Source organism: Phycodurus eques, chromosome 16, assembly GCF_024500275.1.
Source record: "Phycodurus eques isolate BA_2022a chromosome 16, UOR_Pequ_1.1, whole genome shotgun sequence".
NCBI lineage: Eukaryota > Metazoa > Chordata > Actinopteri > Syngnathiformes > Syngnathidae > Phycodurus > Phycodurus eques.
Window position 1 is genome coordinate 18,619,119 of NC_084540.1, and position 13,518 is coordinate 18,632,636.

General features: G+C 42.7%; 1 protein-coding gene across 1 annotated transcript in view; it reads left to right on the top strand.

The window, feature by feature from the left end:
• Positions 1-269: 269 nt before the first annotated feature.
• elfn1a (extracellular leucine-rich repeat and fibronectin type III domain containing 1a) overlaps positions 270-13,518 on the top strand; it is a 69,284-nt gene continuing 56,035 nt past the window's right edge. The window contains exon 1 of the mRNA XM_061700642.1: positions 270-490. The gene's annotated coding sequence lies outside the window, so the exon portion shown is untranslated. The remainder of the gene's footprint in view (positions 491-13,518) is intronic.

Here is a 13,518-nt window from a genome sequence, read left to right on the forward strand (position 1 = left end):
ATGAGGGCGTTGAGCCCTTGAGGCGCAATCTCGTTACGAGCTTTACAACTCCGTGCCGGCGCTGGACGCTCTCTTGTCTTTCTCTCCTTCTCTCTCACTGACAGCCCGCTCCCTTCCTCTTTTCCACCCTCCATCCGTCCAATACACACACACGCACACGCACACACACTCTTCCTCCTTTAGCCCGCCTCTCCGGCCCTCCCCTCCCCTCCCCTCCCTCCCTTCCCCTCTCTCCCCTCCCTCGCCGGCTGTCTTGGCGGATAGAAAGAAGCAGCCCGAGCGAGCACCGTCGCTCAGCTGTAAGCGAGGAGCGCCGATGGAGCTCCAGCTACGCTGAACACAATAAACACTCATTATTATTTTTTTATTAATAATAATTAACAATACTAGTCACAATCATAAACGTGGATGTTGGATCCCCCTGGGAACCTGCGAGCTTCTTTTTGAGCGTGATGATGCTGAAGTGAGCTGCCGGTCTTGTGGAGCGCAGGTAAGAAAGAACCTGTTCTGTTTTTGGGACTTGAATGCAACAAGCTTGCTTCTTTTCAGCGTGCTTGGAAAAATTGTGGCTTTTTTTGGGTGTGAGTGAGGCGGGCAAGAAAAAATGTGCGCATCTTTGCCCAATTCAGTCTTTATTTGAAGGCAGAGAAGGAGGCACAAGTTTGCATTCAGCACCACGGACAGCTCCCCCTCATCTAAAGCCTTCCACTGCTTCCAGTGGAGAATAAAAAGTTGGTTTATGATTTAACGAATTAGCAATGGAGTATTTTTGTTATGTCGTTGTCTTTCATCAAAGTGTGCGTGATGTCACTGCGCGAAACAAATACGCAATGATTAGCCATTGCCAAAATGGCCTTAATCTATTCTAGTAGACTGTGCGGTCATTTGAGTCGACCGTGCGCGGGGCTGACTTGCAGTTAAGCTGAGGATTTCGCAGCCTCCGTGCCATCTGTCTTTTGAAATGCACACTGGAGGGGCCCCGCTCGCGTAAAACCTTGAAACGGAGAGATTTTCCGGTTCGTTTTCTGAACATTTTAAGGTGGCCTCGACAAGTAGCTGGACAAAATCTTAGCAGATGATGATGATGATGATGATGAGTCACAACTCGCTGGCAACTTTCTGCCAACTTTGCACACATCCCTGCCCCCCCCCCCCCGCCCTTATCTTGATTATGCAGCTGGATGATTGAGTCAGCTATTTTGTATGCAACTTGGCTGAGAAGCTCTCTCCTTTGTGAAAGCAGAGGGAGCGAGATCGTGCCGAGGATACCGAGAGAGAATTACAGCTTCTCGTGAGGGTTTGAGAGAAAAAAAAAGAAGAAAAAAAAGATGAGGAGGCTGCCCCCGCTGGATAAATTGCTGTTTGAGGGAGACGACTATCCTGAGGGGACGACACTTATTTGGGAAGCGTGGCCAACCTTATTAAGGCGAACTAGCAATCGTGCCTGACACATTTCTTTGGACGACCTGGACGGGAGCATCCGACACTCTTTGTTCGGCTAACAGAGAGAGAGAGAAAAAGCACTGTTAGGCAGCAGTTCCATGCACAGCGTGACAAAATGCTGAAAAGCAACTGTAAGGAACAATTGTGTTCGGCCCCAGGCCGCTCCCCGCTAAAGTCCTTGTATTAAAAATACTAATCGGTAAACACGCGTTTGTTCACAAGCCAACCAGGGTAAAGCTTGATATTTGATCAACATTCAGGTAATGCTAATGGACGCTGAAGTGACAAATGGTGGCTGGAAGCTAATGATGCTAAGCTAATGCAATGGTTAATGCTAAAAGAGCTCTGTTTTGAAATCAAAACTCTTTGTTATTGACTTTCAAATTACAGTGTTAAAATACAAACAATTCCTTGTTTAACAAGCCGACAAGTTTGCAGTAGTAGTCGTAGCAAAAATGTCAGCTGAATATTCAACATAAATTGAAGTGGTTAGAAGCTAATTGTGCGAAGCTAAAGGAACAATAGATGCTAACAGAATTTGTTAGGACGCTATCATCGTCTTATCTAATTGAATGTCAGGCAAAGTGGGCCGAGGCGCACCACGCAACTCTCAAGAGCAACGTTAGCAACAGTGCTAGTGCTAGCCTGCTAATTATCCAAATACAATAGAAGTTGAAGTGACAAAACGTGTTGAGAATCTAATGATGCAAATCTAATAGAATGCTAAATCCTAACAGCAGCGTACAACTCTGAACAGTAATGTTAGCAACAGTGCTAGTGTAAACACAAATAGAAAAGTAACATGGATGGTCCACCGTTGGTATAGACCGCTAAAGTAGGCAATCAGTGGCAACAACAGAAACAATATTGTCCTTAATTGTATTTTACCTTGTTTAGATTCCTAAAATTACTCGTTTGTTTGTACTTTGTTGGTTGTTTCCATATTGTTCATGCAAGTGTATATGTACAGTGGTGCTTTGAGATGTGAGTTTAATTTGTTCCAGGACCATGCTTGTTAGTCGAGACCCTCATATCTCAAATACTCTTTCCCCATTAAAATGACTGGAAATGCCAATAATCCGTTCAAGCCTCACCCAAAAATCCAACAAAAACATTTTGTAATGTGTTTTTTAATAAGGAACATATAATAATAACAATGAAATAAAATTTTCAAAAAATGAAGCACTTTGTGCAGCTCGATTCAATCATTGTCACTTCTGGTGTGCATGACTTTGCCACTGGGAGGCAGTATAATGCAGTCATGCAGACGCAAACCAAGAAGAGTTTCACAACTACTGTTTTAGTGCGCAAGTCAAAGCAAAGAATCCGCCGAACGATGGCTAATCAGGTCACTCTTATCTCAAAGCACCACTGTATATACATTGCGAGCTAATGTGGAATCAACAATAACATCACATGAGGTTTCCTGGTTTGCCCACCAATATTACGCAAAAAAAACAATATTACGCAAAAAAAAAAAAAAAACAGTCTATGGTCACTGTGATAACTTCGGAGACGATACATTTCTTCTGACTATAATACAAGCCAGCATCGAAAAATACCAACATGAACACCACAGGGAAGGTGTCCTGGCTGGTCCACCAATAAGAAAGACGCTAAAGTAGACAATCTGTGGTCAGTGTGGCAACTTCACAGCTTTTAAAAGCTTGTGCAGCATCACAAACTGTTATTCTGAGGTCAGATTGTTGCGTAAAATCACAATAATGGTCACACAGCTTGTTTAAGTCTTTCTGAACAAGGTAGAGCTAAAAGTATTGGGACACCCGGGGCCCCAATTGTGCATACTGCACTTAATAACGATAATTGTCTAGTCACTTCACTTCAATTTTCTTGGACCTGTTACAGTGACAACAAAGACAATCTTATTCTTATTTGACTTGTTGACTAACGACTGCCAACGTAGTTAGAGCGTGGAGGTTGTTGTTCTACGACTAACAATGTGTAAAGGGACCCGTGCTGGGAGACATATGGAACGACAGCACGGCACACGCACACACAAAGCGTAAAACCTCACTGTGGCGCTTGACAAAGATGCTGTTGCCTCACCTCCGGCGTCCCGTGTGACACGTCCGCTTGATTGAGCCCCCCCCCCCACCCGATTTTTTTAAATTTTTTGTTGCCTCACTTGTGCAAGGATGGCTAAGTCTGGAAATGAGCCACAGAGGGAGGATAAGATGAAGCTCCTCATTTGGCAAGTTTGGATCGGTGATGTTCAGCCGCAGCACAGTAGTTGTGGTTCAAGTGGCATTGTAAAGTGTGTGCAATATGTGCTTTTTTTTGGGGGGGGGGGGGGGGGGGCAATAGTCCCTAATGAGACTGAGCGCTATAAACAAATGGATGTTCATCTGATTAAATGCACCTCATTCTTTGGGTGTTCAGGTTGTGTGTGACCTGTGATGGCAGCCCTTGGTTCAGTTACTCCAATGACCACCAGGGGGAGTTAAGGTGCAGCAACCTCATGAATGAGCTTCCTTTGAGTAAGGCTAAAGTAGGATACACAATATACCGATTTGGCGATCGTTTGGGGCTGTTATTTGGTCAGCACATTGTGGTTGCCAACTCTTTTTCTTGTCATCGAAGCTGGTAAAATGCTCAAGTACAGCCCGATTATCGGTATGTATGTACTCCGCTTTAGGTATACTTCATACTAGGAAAATCTCATCGTCTGATGCCATTTTTTTTTTTGCTATCTAACAACTTTAACAAAATTGTTACATTTCTTTCCCCTGGTCTCTTGGTGCTTGGCAGAGCTCGTTCGCACTAATCTGCCCCACATGACCCATAATTTTGCAATTTAACTACATACAGCTCTGTATTAAACATAAATCACAGATTCGTAAACCAGGGCACAAATGCATATGTAAAATATATTTAAAAAAAAAAAAAAAAAAAAAAAAAACAACAACTGACAATTTATCTTTCGAAGTCTGGAAGATGAAGGACGGCGTTATCAATAATGCTGCCCACACTTTCGCCTGAAGACACCACACGTGAACCCCCATCAACTGCAACTTTTAACATTCCAGGAGGCACAACAAGGGAAGGCTGAGGCTTTGCATATCTAATAAAGGCTGCAGCCAGTAGATAAAAGCAGAAATGACAAAACAAAGCCCAAAAAAAGGTATGCTCTTATTTTCTCATTTTACTTTGCCCCCCATATTCTTTCCTCAGAAACTCACAATGAATCAGCACCTCCTGCTTGGCTTCACCCCAGAAAACCAAACGTGTAGCAGAGTTTATTGAATGCTGCTATGGCAGGCGCAGTCGTATTGCTAATAATAACAGCAAATACGAACATGGAAAAGGAACGCGACGTCGTCGGCTTGTCGACAGGCTCTTGTCAGTGAGCAGCTAGAGGTGAAAACCTCTCACGTCCAACACATTTGATTTCTTTTAGTTCTGATTTTTAACAGTGGAATTAATCTGTTCAAGGGTCAAACTGTCACCACCATAACTGAAATATCAATTTGTACAATTGTAAAAATAAGGCAAGCACTGTCAAACAGAAAAACAATATAAAATACACAACCTTTGATACTGGACAAAGGTATTGGGACATTTGGACATCATATGGACAAAAGTATTCAGACACGGACAGTTTTTCATGCCCGCCTGTCAAAAAGTTCAAACTTTGAGAGGCCATGCTCAGCTCACATTAGATGGCCAAGGCCAAAAAAAATAAAAAAGCTTCTCAAAATAGCTGCTTCCCATTAACGCTCATTTGGCATCTAGTCATCATCTAGTTCTGATCAACAGTTATGGCAAGTATTTCACATGCAGTTTTTGTACACAAATGTGTTACTTAAACTACTACACGCTTGTCAATTGCTACGCCCACCTGTGTGTGACAGGGCTGTCACTCAGACATTAGCTTTAATACAACACTTTGCAGCTTCAATGGCATCATCCTATCTGGTCAATAAAAACAAGCCCATCAATTATTCATTAATGTAACAGCAAAGGGCATATGAATGAATTAGCGGGCCGACGTGCAAACGTTCAAATGTGCAGCGATTGGCATTAGTTTGCATTTGGCGGATGTGGGCGATTATCTCCTCCAGCTGTAAGGCCGTGTAATTTAGACTGCTGTGAAACCGTCAACATGAAACGCGAGAAACACAAACAGAGCAGCTGGCTACAAAGTCCAACACCTAAGGACACACGGAGAGATTAGCGGAGCGCTTGAAAGGGACGTTTTTGATACATTGGGGACGCAAAGGAGGAGAAACGTGTTCTACACCCGGGAGCTACTGAACATAATCTCCCTTTAGAGTTGACAGCTGGGAATATTTGTAGTTCAAGGTCAATAGGTGACTTGTCACACAAGTCAATACTCAATACTTCATTCCTGTGAACGAGGAGCCAGCGACACCAATGAAGCGCTTGGCATACGGTTTACCTGCTCAATTACTTCAGAAAGGGTCTTTAAAAGGAGTCACCATTCTGAATTATATATATATATATATATATATATATATATATGTATATATATACATATATATATATACACACACACACACACACACACACACACACCAGGGTTGGGCAAGGCACATCCACAAGCATCTTTATCACGACACACACCACCTTGCAGAGCAGACGTGGTATCTGTAAAGCTGACATTTATAGAGAAAGTGCATGTGCTGTCGAAAGAAAGGCTCAATATTGCCACACTGACCCGATTAAAAAAATAAATAAAAAAGATTGGCAGGAGAAAAGAATGAGGTGATCTCCGCTGACAAGAGAAAGAGAGCACCAAAAAAATCAGTCGAGTTCGTAGAGTGGATTTATTTAGTGTAGTAGTGAGGAGTGTCCAGAAAGAGAACTACCAGAGGCCGTAATACACATTTAATATAATATAGGTGGATTTGCAATGGGCGGCACGGTGGGCGACTGGTTAGAGCTGTCTGCCTCACAGTTGTGAGGACCGGGGTTCAATCCCCGGCCCCGCCTGTGTGGAGTTTGCATGTTCTCCCCGTGCCTGCGTGGGGTTTTCTCCGGGTACTCTGGTTTCCTCCCACATCCCAAAAACATGCATGGTAGGTTAACTGAAGACTCTAGATTGCCCGTAGGTGTGACTGCGAGTGCGAATGGTTGTTTGTTTGTATGTGCCCTGCGATTGGCTGGCAACCAGTTCAGGGTGTAGCCCACCTCCTGTCCGATGATAGCTGGGATAGGATCCAGCACGTCTAGTGAGTAGAAGCGGCTCAGAAAATGGATGGATGGATGGATGGATGGATTTGCAGTGTTGAAATTGGCATATTGCGGAGCCATGGTCACTGTTCAGTCCAAACCTTTTCAGGCATTCACCTCACACATTTACTCAAAGCTGCCAGCACTTTTTACGCACCAAGGAGATGATTGGGATGCTGCTTCGCCTCCACTCGCTCGGTTAGCCCCTCAGCGAGTGAACAAACACTCCTCTAAGTGTACGCCGCTCTGAAGTAAAAGTCAAGAGTACGAGGCGCAATCAGAAGAGCGGGCTCGGACTACGCTTCCGATGCCGGCTGAAGGTCATCCTGTAATCTTCCTACACGGCGTGTATGCCGTGCGTTGTCACACAGCTTGAACTCGGAGTGATTGCTTTGAGTCCAGCCAGGTCTCGATATACAGTACGGCTTGATGGACAGTAGAATGCATCCACAACTAAACAACTGGCGGGCATTGTTCCCATGAAGGAAAATGAGATGAAAGCTGAAAGTAATAGAACACGGACAAAAACACACATAAAGCATTCGGACAAATCAATAGGGATCTTGCTCTGGGTTTGGAGAACACAATCTTTAGACCAATGATTCCTAATCAGTGTGCCGTGAGAAGTGACACGCGACGAGTGTGACTTTAGGACCCAAATGCAGCACACCGGAGTAGTCTGAAAGGATTTTAATAATCAACTTGAGATCAACCGCGACAGGTCAATTCAAAGCCAGAATACATCACACTCAAGAGTTGGTCAGGCTTTGAAGATAGCTTTGTCTTGGCCAAGGTGATGCAGTGTTGCACAATCCAGAGATAGCAGGTCAGGAAAGGCACAGATTTCAATGTTATCTTAATCCATAATTGACTCAGAGCAGAAACGGGGAAACTCACATCTTGCTCACCTTGTGGCAGAATCCCCCGCAGCTACCGGCACAGGATGAGGCAAATGTGATAAGAAAGAACTCTCACTGGTTTGTGTAGTAATGTCTTGCATGGAAAATGGTCTGACACTGATTGCATCATCAACAAGGCCTTAAAAAGGGAAGTGTAGCTGACGTTTGCTCGTAAAACACGATTGGCTGACAAATTGGCTGTCTGTCATGGCAGACTGTGACAAGAAGTGATACAATTTTCAGTTCATTGGTCCGAAAATTATGATTTATTTTTCTTCAAATATTAGTTATTTGTTTCACTTGACGTATAGTGACAAGCAGAGCAATAAAATGCTATTCCATTGCCACAACCATGGAAGGGAATCTTAAACCGTTTCTTTTTTAAAACCGGTGCCCTGCAACTTCTAGGAATCGTTTGTTCGCTAGGCTGACAATTCTGTTTATTAATTCCTCTTATGTTGCAAATGAGTAAAGATGCCAGACGCAAGAAGTGTATTTTGCTTCTGAACTTTTCCAACATAGCGCCAAGAAAGAAACATGGATCAATAAAATTTGGGAAACATGGATCAATAAAACGTGGGAAACACTGCTTTAGACGGTGGGTTGAAAATTGTGATTTGTAGAGGACAAAGGTGCATAATAATACTGTTTTGCCTTTTGACCCAAGCTATCATTTGCCTCTTGGATAGTGTGTAACGTAAACTCAATAGAGGCCTTGGGTCAACAGAACAAAAATCCCTGACAGCATTAGAATTGAAAGTTGTGATCAACGGAGAGGAAGACCAATACAGTCCGACTCTGGCTAAAATTGCGACTGGAGCGTGTTGATGACAAGAAAAATGTATACCAGCAAACACAACTAGATGGTCTTGCATTCCAAATTCAATAAACTACTTGCTTTGACACAAGACAGCAATTGCCAGCGCCTATGTTGACAACCCTCAAGTTCCTTCTCAACCTTGCCTAATAAGATTCTCATTCATTCTATCACTGCAGATACGTTTCAGGACACATACTGTACTGTACTGTTCTGTATGTAGCACAGTTGTATCCAAATGACTGTTATTACACATGATGTAATAATAGAGTCTTAAGTCACTGCGAGACTGTTGCTGTCACTGCAGAAGCCTTTTGTTTCTCACCCCAATCCCAGCGGCATCTGTTTTACTATTAAACGAAACTACTCAACTACATTTCAAAGATTTTGTGCGACCCGAGCCAACATTTTCAGTTCTGAACCATCTTCTTTTCGCCACTGACTGTTTTCTCGTCCTTTGTCTGCCGTTCGCTTTTGTCGTGTGTCCGTTTTGTCCAACAATTGTGACGTTTGTCGCCTTTTGATGACATATAGGTCGGGTGAGCGCCCCGCGAGCGTCCACACTGCACTCGCGTCGGATACATATCCGATTTATATCCACGTATGAAAGAGGTCTGAGTCAGATATGGGAAAAAAAATTTTTTTTTTTAAAAATAGCCTTAGTCTAAGTGGAAAGAGAAACTCAGGATGCATTTTTGGTTGTTTTCGGCCTGGATGCTACTTTCTGATTTGTGGAAATTTTCAGATTAGATGGAGAGGACTGTACCATTTCGTTCTTTTCTTTCCATTTTCGGACAGTCCGACAGTTTAGCAAACGCCTCAACCGGGAGAGACGGTACCTGCATTATTGAAGCACCTCTGGGCCCTCATCAGTGGCGGCGGGAACATCAGAGAGGACGCACTGAGCCGAGGCACGTTTAATGAGGAGATGAGCGCTTTAAAGAGCAGGCGGGACACCACAGGCTGACTCATCAATAATTTGGGCGGCCATATGTCCGGTCTTCGCAAAAACCCGCTGACAACTCGCTTTGTGGTTATCAAAGTGAACTTTTTTTTTTTCGGTGGGGGGGGGGGGGGGGGGGGGGGAATGAATAATACGCTCCCTTTTGTCAGCCAAAACAACGTCAATGCCAATTTCAAACCCTTAAAGGAGACATATTATGCAATTACTTTCAATCTAAAACAGTATAAATAATAATAAATACACATAAAAATAATTACAAAATTATAAATAAACTCCCAACTTAAATGTTCCTGTTTTGAGGAGGTGGTCCTCTGCTCACTCGACTCCCTCTACTGAGGGGTCAATGGCAAGTACAGATTAATCAATTTACTAATCAATTTCTTTTTTTTTTTTTGGGGGGGATTTTTTTCTACTTATTGTTCAAAAGAATCATTTATATAGCAGTTTCTTATTATGTAATTTTATTTCATTTATTTATTGTGGTTTTAATTTTTTAAACAATCTTTTGTGAGCCGCTATAACACCTGAAATTACGCTCTGGGCATCAATAAAGAATGATCTCATCTCCAAAAAAGGAAGTACAAACTGTGAAATACACTCGAGCTCCCACAAAAACAGCATGGATCGTATTTTCGCCCGCATAGGCAGCACTTCATAACCAACACTCGTCAGTTACTGTCGCGGATAAGTGCATGTGCCGCATGCGGTGGACACAAACAAATCGCGACTTCACAATTTGAAAATAAAATCCAGAACAGCTTGCTAGCAGGCCCATTTTAAGAAATAGGCATCTGACAAAATATTTACTTTAATTTTACACTTTACAGGTGGTCAGGCACTCCGGGGACTCAATTATTTGCATACAAACAAAAAGTCAACGTTCAATGAAAAGATTTTTCGTCAAGCTTCTTTTTTTCCTGTTTGGGTTTTAGCTTCGTCTCTTAATCACGCGCGTTTATCGCATACGTCCCGCTCGCAATTCGCTTTCCTCCGGCTCCACTGTAATGGCTTCATTTTTCACTGCCGGCGATGGTCACATCTACAAGACCGTCAAGTGAGGCTGAGTGTGTTGATAGGACATCGTCGCCATGGAAACTGCCTCCAAACTTGGAACCATGCTAGCGGTGTCTTCTTATTAAAAAAAAAAAAAAAAAAAAAAAAAAAAAAAAGTGGAAAAAAGTGCCAGCATTCACACCATGAGCAGACCACCGTGTACCATGACATTCACTTGGAGGACTTTTCTGAATGCTTGACACAGCCACAAGGCTTCAATATAATGCAGATTATTCATTTCTATTCACAAGAGTCCAACGGAGGCGGCTGTGTGCTGCACGATGAAAAAACCTTCTTACGCTAATTTCTCGCTTCATTAGATACACCTGCACAATAGAAGACAATGAAAACATTTCAAGGGTGAGGTTAAATTTTGCATTAAATTAGCAATATGTCTCCTATGTTTGGGTTATAGCTTCACTTAGGGCTGTCACTATCGAATCTTTTTAGAATCGATTGTCATATTGATTATCAATCAAATAATCAAACAGTACTCGCCCCCACCCCTATTTTTTTTTTTTTTTTTTTTTTTTTTACAACTAACATGCATTGTATTCTCTTTTATGACAGACTGACTGACTAGCCTTAAACTGCATATGTTGGTACTAAGTGTATTGTATAAACTTGGTGTACAGAACTTGAGACAACAAAATGCTTAATGCAAAACGATTAGCAATCACGATTAGCATTAGCGCTCTAGCGATTACCGTTTTAGGTTAAAAAAGAAAAAGAAAACGCTAACTACCATTCAGCTAACTCATACACTATGTTAGATGTAGATTACCCATCAAACAATGTCTTAAAAAAACACTTACAGACGGTCCTCTGTAATTTTTAGGCAAAGTTTATCATGAGCCCAACACTGCGTCAGTCTGCAATAAATGTCCGTGTGAAACATGGATTCTAGCGGTGTAAACATGGTTCCGGGCAAAACATTTTTTTGCATCCCAGCGGTGCTTCAAGGCAGTAATTTTGCATCGACCTATTTTTTCAAGTCGACATAGCCAACTTTTTAAATTAAAGGGACGAGAGAGCAATGGGCACAACAACAGCCGTAGAAGTCCAAATGACAGCAACAATCACGATACTAGTCCGCTCCCGATAAGATTCCAGAACATTCAGAGAGAGATTATCGCAGGATTTTAGCAATTCATCAATGCCCATTTCTAGTGTTTACATCTCCAAAATTTCAAAGGTATCGCTGCAGGAATCTTGGACAAAGCTCCCTCGTCCTAAAAGCCTCGTCGTTTTAATGATCACCATCGGAAGCGACAGCTGGTGCGAGAGACGCTCCGTCCCCAGCTGCCAAGCCTCAATCTGACTTGCCACCTGTTGTCACCTCGCTCGTCAGAAGGCACCGCCTTTCAGGGCGAATCATCTCAACCCGGTGATCGCCCGCTGGGAGAGCGGCGAAGAGAGGGAGGATCCGCGCTGGCGGATTGTCAGGCATGCGAGGTGTTATTCCTCCAATAAATACCAAGATTATGTGGAAAAGCCTGCGTGCCAATTACGGTGCGCTTTTCACCAGCTTTCGTGGAGCGGGAACGCTGAGAATTCTAAGCGAAGTGAAGCACAATCAAACCGACCGACACCAAGATCTCATCTGCATGTCTTGTTCTGCCTTGTTATGGTATCCAGCTTCATTCCGTAAGGCAGGAATGAGCAGACTTCATCTTTCGAGGGCCACATTCAGAAAAGACTTCTCTGGACTTTTCTCCTTGACTTGGTCTTCATCTGACAACCGCTCACACTTTTAAAGCAAATTTTCTTTCTGGAAATATGTTGGCAATAAGAATGACTCTTGTTCGTTCAACTCGCTTGGCTGTTGTATGAAAGGCCTTTTATCCCAGCCAATGAATTATTCGTGTACATGTACGGTGACAATGGTATCAACGTAAATGTCAGCATGTGTTTGTTTGAGCAGATGGCTCCTCGTCACACTTGCGTGTCGAGGAAGAATTGTTGGGAAAACACACGGCTCATTTGAAGCCATCCGTCAACACATGATGTCAGCAGCCACTTATTGAAACTAGCAAATAGCTCTTGCTTTAAAATTGCGAAGTTGAAAGAAAATCAAAAGAGGTCTGTCCGTCTGGCTATCTATCTATCTATCTATCTATCTATCTGTTTATCATTGATACCATTGTGAGTAGTATAAACCGAGATTTTTTTTTTTTTAAACTAAGAAAATGCAAAAATCACCAGTTTCATCTCTTCTAGTCCAGCTTTTGTGAAGATTGAGGACTCCTTTGTTTTGACTTTTGGACCAAATTTTGCTTTGAATTTGAGGTCAAACCCCAAATTGCTGCACTGTGGAACCATTCAATGTGAGGGTCCACTGTTGGAGTGGCGGGCAGAGCTGTTGTTTACCGAAATTTGGAGTTAGTGGACTTTATGGAACTACAGTAGATATGGCGTAATATTATAAATTATGAAAAGAAAAGCTGCAATATTTTGAGAAAATAGTTTAATTCTTCAGAAAAAGTCGTAATCGAGATAAAAAGAATGAAAGAAATAGAAAAAGATGCAATGCTTTGTGGAATACTTTGTGAAAATAGTATATAATAGAAAAAAACAATCCTGAGTGGCAGGTCTGATGTTTTTTTTGTTGTTGTTTTGTTTTGTTTAAATATGGAATCATGGTCAGCAGAAAGACAAAAAAGTAAAATAGCTGCAACATTTTGTGAGAATAGTTTCGTTTTTTAGGAAATGTAATTTTGGAAAAAGTTTTTTTTTCAGCAAAGTGTCTTCAGCGTACCGTCAGCAAGCAAACTGAGTGTCGGCTGCAGCTCCGAGTGGAAGTGCTGCTCGTGTCGTCCTCCTCCACTGCGAGTGCGGCAGCTCAGCGATACGACAGTAGAAGCTCTCTGTGTACGTTTCATGTTGCAGGACAGCGAAATCGCCGGCGGGGCCGCACGTTCCGTCTCGCTATTCGAGGCCCGTCGGTGCGCCAGCTCACACTCGAGTCGTCGGAGCCTGGGGGCAAAGTCCCTCCGGTGCCTCGTCCAGGGCACAATCGACCGTTAAATGTCATGCCAATCACGACAAAGGGGATTGATTTTTTATACATATATATATATTTGCCATCGGGTGTCCATAAAGTTTCAATTTAAAATCTAACAGTCGTA